Here is a 7192-nt window from a genome sequence, read left to right on the forward strand (position 1 = left end):
TCAGTGGTATCAGAGCTTCGGTTGTGATTAAATCTTTAATTCAAATCTGATTGATGTATATGATACTTGTATGGTGATACAAATTTGTCTATGTGCATGCGTAAAATTAGAGGCTTGATAATTGTGATTAATTTTGTGCTATTTCGATTGTTCGACTGTCTGTATTGTTTTATTCGAATTGTTTCGAAGAATTTGGTAAACCGATAGTTTTGGCTGCAGAGTGTTTAATATAAATATTAGATATTTGATAAAGAACACAGATATGCAAAGGAAATTAATTACGATTTTGAAAAGTTTCAAAAAGCAAATTTATATATGTTTAAGTGATCAATTTGTTTTTATTCAAGAGGAAAATACATATATGATATGTATGAAAGCAAGTCGGTTCCTTTTGTTTGGATAATACATATGTGATATGTTTGCCAAGATGTTGGGAATAGTATTGACACTGTTGATTGGTTCCTTTGAATGGTTCATGTTTCATAAAATCTCATGATATTGGTTTTGATTGTCAAACCGATGTGGTGGAAATTTTCAAATTAAGAACTAATTTTTTTTTTCTCTTTCTTTTATTGGCTTTGAAACTGAAACGAGAACCAAATTGATTCTTTCCAAATTTATTTGAAGGAATTTATTTGATATCATTTTTATCTCTATTTAGCTTTTGAATTTGATTCAAAAATTAAATAAAATTGATTCAAATAATATTCTAGTTTATGAATTTGATTCAAAAATTAAATAAAATTGATTCAAATAATATTTGGATGCAAATCAGTTTAATGTGAGCGCAATACCTGGATTTCAATGTATACATTTGGATTATTGGTGAGATCAAGTATTCATTGCTCGCAAGATTAAACCAATTTCACCTCAGACGGGATCAATGGAATCCGCAACGCAAGAGACACATGGTTTCGCTCAGTTATGAGCTAAACAATCCAAATCATATATATTTGACATCTGTAATAGAAACAACAACTATTTGAAGCTTGTACTTTTACAAATTTCATAGTTGATATCCAAGCATAGCATTTATTCCAAATTGCGATTTGGATATACTGTACACCGATATTAAAGTCAGCATCATTGTAACTTCTTTACAATGTTCCTTTAATCCGTGTTCAAGAAACAATCCTTAGTCCTTTAAGACATCCATGGATATTCTTGAAAGTATTCTAGTGTCGAACACTACAATCAATTTTGGTACATATTAAAAATAATTTTCTAACCATGTCTCAAATGTGTAGATAAATTGTTTTATTAATCAGTATAATTATTGTCATGAAAGGTGATGTATAATCAGTATCTCTTAGTTTCTAAACTACAAAATAATTTTCTAACCATGTCATCCACATACTCCACCAAACTAATATCAATGCTCCCACTATTCTCCTTGTGTGCACAAGATTTTTATTAATCAAAGTTTTTCATAAAACTTCACTAATAAAACAAATAATTCAACTTCAAGAAGCTTGCTCCAATTCATACATGAATTTTGTAATATATATACCTTTCCAGCATCCTTTGGATTAACGAAACTCTACATATATGTCAAATACATATACAAGGTCATTCTAATTAAAGAATGCAACATCGTTGTCCATCTCCTAGAATTTTCATTATACAATAATGACAAGTGGGATCGTTAGATTTAAGCATTATGATGATGTAATAGTTTCGTCATGATTTGCATCACGAGTTGCATGAAACCTTCTACAATCAATCACATCTTAAATGTATTCATAATACCATCCATGTCAGCTTTCTACAAGAAAACTCACATTCATCTCATGAGTCATACTCATTTGGATGATTTAACCAATATCCATATATGGTTTGTGTACATGGATTCTTTATAAGATCCCATGGCATTTAGCCATTTCTCAAAGTTCAGGCCATTTACGACCTTCTAGTAAGTTTGGGGCTCATCTACCATGAAAATCATAACACCTTGTTGAGCCATGACAAAATCATGTTACTCATTGTAGTGATATGACATATCAAACTCATCTAGATCTTGTGCTACTCGAACTGGTGATTTAACAACAATCCTTTGTTGAATTAGTTCATGTTCCATTCTTAAAGATACATGTATTTTGTGGTACTTGACTTAATTCAAGTTCTACAACACTCCCACTGGCTCCTGCAGAGACATACTCCTTTAATAGGAATACTCCAGATCTAGAGACAAACGAAAGGTGATGTATAATCAGTAACCCTTAGTCAAATTATCCTGTAGAAAATTATTGTCATGAAAGGTGATGTATAATCAGTATCCCTTAGTTTCCTTAGGGTACCTCCACAACTGTACATTCATTTAATTTGTAGTTTAGTTTATCTAATAAACCATATAACCTCAAATTATCATAAAGTCAAAAACTAGGTACTCTTACCTCCATATCTAATATGGTGTCTTTATGATTACTCTATTGAAACTTGTAGTGGGTGAAGAATAACTGTAATTTAATTTAACATCAAGAGTCAATGGGTTATAACCAAACCATTTTAGATCGATTCATGTCAAACATGAAGCGATATAAATAATAATTATACTCATTAATCAAGCATTTACCATCACGACTTACTCATATGGTCTTTATACTTTTCAAACCTATTTCTTTTACTTCATTGTTAAACTCTTCAAACAATTTCAAAGATTTCTTGAATTGTGTCAAATACACTTTTCTCATATACTATTAATTAGTAATGTTAGATGAAGTAAGAGAAATAAAATATCCAGCAAATATGTTTAGTGCTCCATATACATCTCATATGTATATCAACTCAAATAGATTATGTGTCCTTTTCACCTTTACCGGTATACTAATCTATTTTGAAAGGTGGAACTCACATCCTTCAAATGATATAAAACCAAATGAGTCCAATAGTCCATATCCATGGATTTTGGAAATGTGAATCACACTTGTTTGTACTAAACAGTGATGCCAATGATATACAAAAGGTTCAAATCTCATTTGATCCTTTTCTCATATGTTATAGACTAGCTTATCAAGATCATGGAACTCAAATCCATTACTTGATCAGCACATTGTATAGAAAACATTATTAGGACAATAGGACAATATTTGTCTATCATTCAACTACATAATCCTTCTCTTGTCAATACAAGATTTTTGATTTAATGTTACTATTTTATATGAAATTTAATAACAATTATTTGGTTCCATATCAAGTTAAGTTTAAGTCCAAGCATAAGCTCTTATAGTCAATGAAACAATTTGTTCCATTCCAGACGTAGGTGAACTTCACTTATAGTTAATGTTCTGCTTCTTTGAAACTCTCTATATTTCAACAAATATGAGATTAATCATCAAGTATCATATACTTATGATGAAGAAGTAGAAATTTAACTTTCTATAACTATATGGGTAAATAAGAAGTCTTACTTCTTTCTTATATTTTGACCCTTTCAAAACTACGAGCAATTTTTGTTTTTCAACTTTTGAAATAATTGCTTCCCCTTTTTGCAACCGTGTTTAACCTTTCAAAGGTAGAAAAACAGAATTTGAATTTTATTCTTATCCATGTACATCTACTTGATAGGCTTAAACTATTCATCTTATAACATTGAGGTTGAATGATCATATCATTCTCCATCGTCGTTACCACTATGAGATATCCTATATCTACTCATTTGACCCAATGCTTCTAATAAGCGTTGTTTTTCAAATATAGACATAGAAAGTTGCTAGGAAATAACTGCTCGAGAATATACAGTTTTTCTCATTCTTAAGAACAATTCTTAAATTTTGTACCAATTCAGAAACTCTTTTCTGAAAATTTTGTTCTTCATAAGAACTTTTAACAGTATAATAAAATTTATATGCTAAAGAAATTCTAAATGCAGAAAATAAATAAAATAAATGTATCATGATTTAAAACATATTTAAATAGGTCTTTAATTAAATACGCTCCCACTATTTTACTCAAATCAAATGACCTTCAAAACACTTGATTCGGAAAATCCTGTTGGAAGATTTTCTAGTGGGTTGAAATCCATATTTCACCTTGCTTTAAGTCAACGGGGGCTGTACTCAAAACTCAGTTATTTAGGTAGGAACTCCTTCCAATTGTATCTCATACAACTTTCAAATCATTTGAGTGAATAACTCCTTACTCTAATCTATCATATAGATGTTCCCAAACATTGTTTAATCATATTGTGATGTTATTTTGCACAAAACGATCACAAAGTAAATTTGCATTGTAATTCCACAATGCCAAAATTTCCTTGTCAGATTGCAAGAATCTAAAAAGGAATTCATAGGTCGGGACTATTTGGTTCTTGAGGCTTACCTACAAGACTTTAGGGTTCTTACTGACAAGGTTAACAATGTCAGAGGTAGAAGCGCCTTTGGAGTGAAAAAATTGAAACTTTGGCAACACGGTTTTGGAGGGTTTTCATGAAAGCAGCTCTGGCATCTTGGCAATCATATCGCGTAGTTGGGAATCAGATAAACCATGATTTCTAAAGAATTTGAGAACTGAATCAGGTTTTTGGGTGGACTTGGAACGAAATTTGGAAGCAGATTGTGAGGAAAAGCCAAAATTGTTGATGAGGTAGGAGGCTGCAAAAGAGGTTGAATCTGATGTGTTGGTGCAGAAATGGTGGAAACGAGGGTAAGGGTTTATTGATTTTTGTAGGGTAGTGAAGGCATTGAGATGATAGATTAGGGTTCTTGTGTGGCACCATGAAGAATTGAACTTGAACATAGTGTTGAGTTGAAGTTTGAAAAATGAATTCAGATTGAAAAGGAAATTGAAGATGAATACATTTAATTAATTAATTAATTTTTGTTACCTTCAATCTATTCTTACGGTGGCTGGTGTTATCTGGATGTGTGAGTTAGAAACGTAAGTCCTAACTCATCTCGAGTGTCGTGAATTTATTTTTTATTGGCAATAATTTTTTTTTTGAACAAGCTAAATTTTCCCACATAAATTGACATCAGAAAAAATTGAACTTGAGACCTTGAGGAGGAGTATACTTCCAGATCCAAGCCAATACCAACAGGTCAACCCAAGTGAGTTTATGGCAATAAATATTATAATTTGTTGCTTATCTTATAACTCACATGTCGTCTATTTCCTAATCTAAAATTTCATATCAGTATCATTATCAACTCACTATCACAAAAAAAAAAAAAAAATCTCTAATCCTTTTAAATACCCTCATTAATCTATGATATAAAGAAGAAGTAAAGTTTGAAAAATGATTTTTGTGAGCACTACATAATTTGTCTGTGGCATGATGTGGTGCTATGCGACTGTTGCGCCCATTAAGTTTTGGCCACGGCCGCGTTACTTATGATGCGGCTGTGGACACTATTGCAACTGCAATATTGCGGCTGCAACACAATATTTGGTCCGCAACATTAAAAATCTGTCATTAAATATCGTCTTTCATGAGTACACAACAAACTGTCTTGAAGGTTTCACTACTACAAAATACCCCCTTTAATAGCATTCATTTGGGCGTTTAATAGCGCTTGTGAAGCGCTAAGAAAGCCCCCGCTGTTATAGGTCAGAACCCCTATAATAGCGCTTTTAAACGCTATTAAATAGCAGTGTTTCAATAACGCTTTCAGAAAAGCGCTAATAAAGCCTTGTTTTTGTGTTGTTTTTAAACAGATGTTTCTTAGCGTTTTCTGGAAAGCGCTAACTTAACTACCCCCTTTAATAGCGCTTACCGAAAAATGCTAATAAAAGTCCCATTTTTTTATTTTAAAAATTAAATCGAAAATACTTACATTATTAAACATCTATTCCAAAGAGGTAATTAACAAGCCTATTTACATATCCAAATTGTTTAATTTGAGATTATCCATTGATATAAATACTTGTGAGATTGTTTGAAAGAGATTAGAGAAACAACTTATGACATGTTAGCGCGCAAGCACACACACATAATACACAAAAGCTGACAACACTAAAAAAATACACAACTAGAACTAGAAACTACTAGCAAAATCCTCAAAGATAAATTGTGGTAGTGTTTGCTAAGAGATTGCCTTTTCAATAGCATTTATATAAAAATGCTATTAAAATTGCGCTATTAAAAGCCAAAATTGTGGTAGTGTTTGCTAAGAGATTGCTTGTGACATAAAGTAGATAATCAATTAGCTAAAGTCATTTCTACGAACTTAGGGAGATAATAGGCAGGATTGTAGCTGTGGGCGACCGATTCTCATGATGGGCTTATCCAGGTTTGCTCGTCGTTACTAAGGGAATCTTTGTTAGTTTTTTTTCTCCGCTTATTGATATACTTAAATGCAGTGGGTAGCCCCACTTGACCTAAGGTCTCATCACGAGCGTTACAAAACGCATGTGGCTGCTTCAGTTATAACATTGGTTTTGTACAAAATCATTTCTACCAAACTTGTTGGTTATAATTATTGTTTTACAACTCTACTCTTTTGAACATCAACTCTTAAGTCTTAAAAGCAATCCGTGTGCAATTTCGAAGGCACTAAAAAGAATTTCTAAATGTTGCTACAAATTTCAGCAAAAAATAAATTATTAACTGATCCTAAGCCAAGTAACTAATCAATTAGCTACAAGATATCATTTTATAGTAATTCATATTCATAAATTTATTAACATGATTTAGAGTTTTCTTTATGGTGGGTACCGCGTGCCGTGGTTCCCACTGTGTCTTGGTGTATTGGGCCCTCTGCATCCTCAAGATTTGAGCTTCATTGCTACTTCTGTTGTTGTTGTTGTTCTGGGTCTCTCTGATCCAATTGTTTTGGTTCTACTATCGCTTCGTCGTTCGTGTTTTGATTGACGGTGGTGGTTGTTATATATGTTAGCTCCGCCTAACGGTGCGGCCTGGTCGTATATGTTTCAATTTGGTTTGCATGAAAGAGTGTTTTAAAATATCATGATTTACAACCAGAGTATCTAACCTTCAACACAAAGCAATGAAATAATTTTTTTGTACTTCTCAATTTTTTCTGATTGGCTGACAAATTTCTTTGCTCCACCTATTAAGATCATCTGAATATTTATTAGGTTTTTGAGATAAAAGAATTTCCAAAAGATTGTCACCTTTGCTCAAAAAATGGTGAAAATTCGGGATCCAAAGGCCATGCATTTTCAAAAATAAAATGACGATCATTTCCCCTTTGCAAGTACCCCCATCAAGCTTTTCTTCAACCGATTCTTGTGT

The 7192-nt window shown here is 32.1% G+C and overlaps 1 pseudogene; it reads right to left on the reverse strand.

The window, feature by feature from the left end:
• Positions 1–4176: 4176 nt before the first annotated feature.
• LOC146905332 (uncharacterized) lies at positions 4177–4734 on the reverse strand (annotated as a pseudogene).
• Between the last annotated feature and the right edge of the window lie 2458 nt (positions 4735–7192).

This window comes from Medicago sativa, chromosome 7 (assembly GCF_051527215.1).
Source record: "Medicago sativa cultivar Bolivia chromosome 7, Bolivia_mono, whole genome shotgun sequence".
Taxonomy (NCBI): Eukaryota; Viridiplantae; Streptophyta; class Magnoliopsida; order Fabales; family Fabaceae; genus Medicago; species Medicago sativa.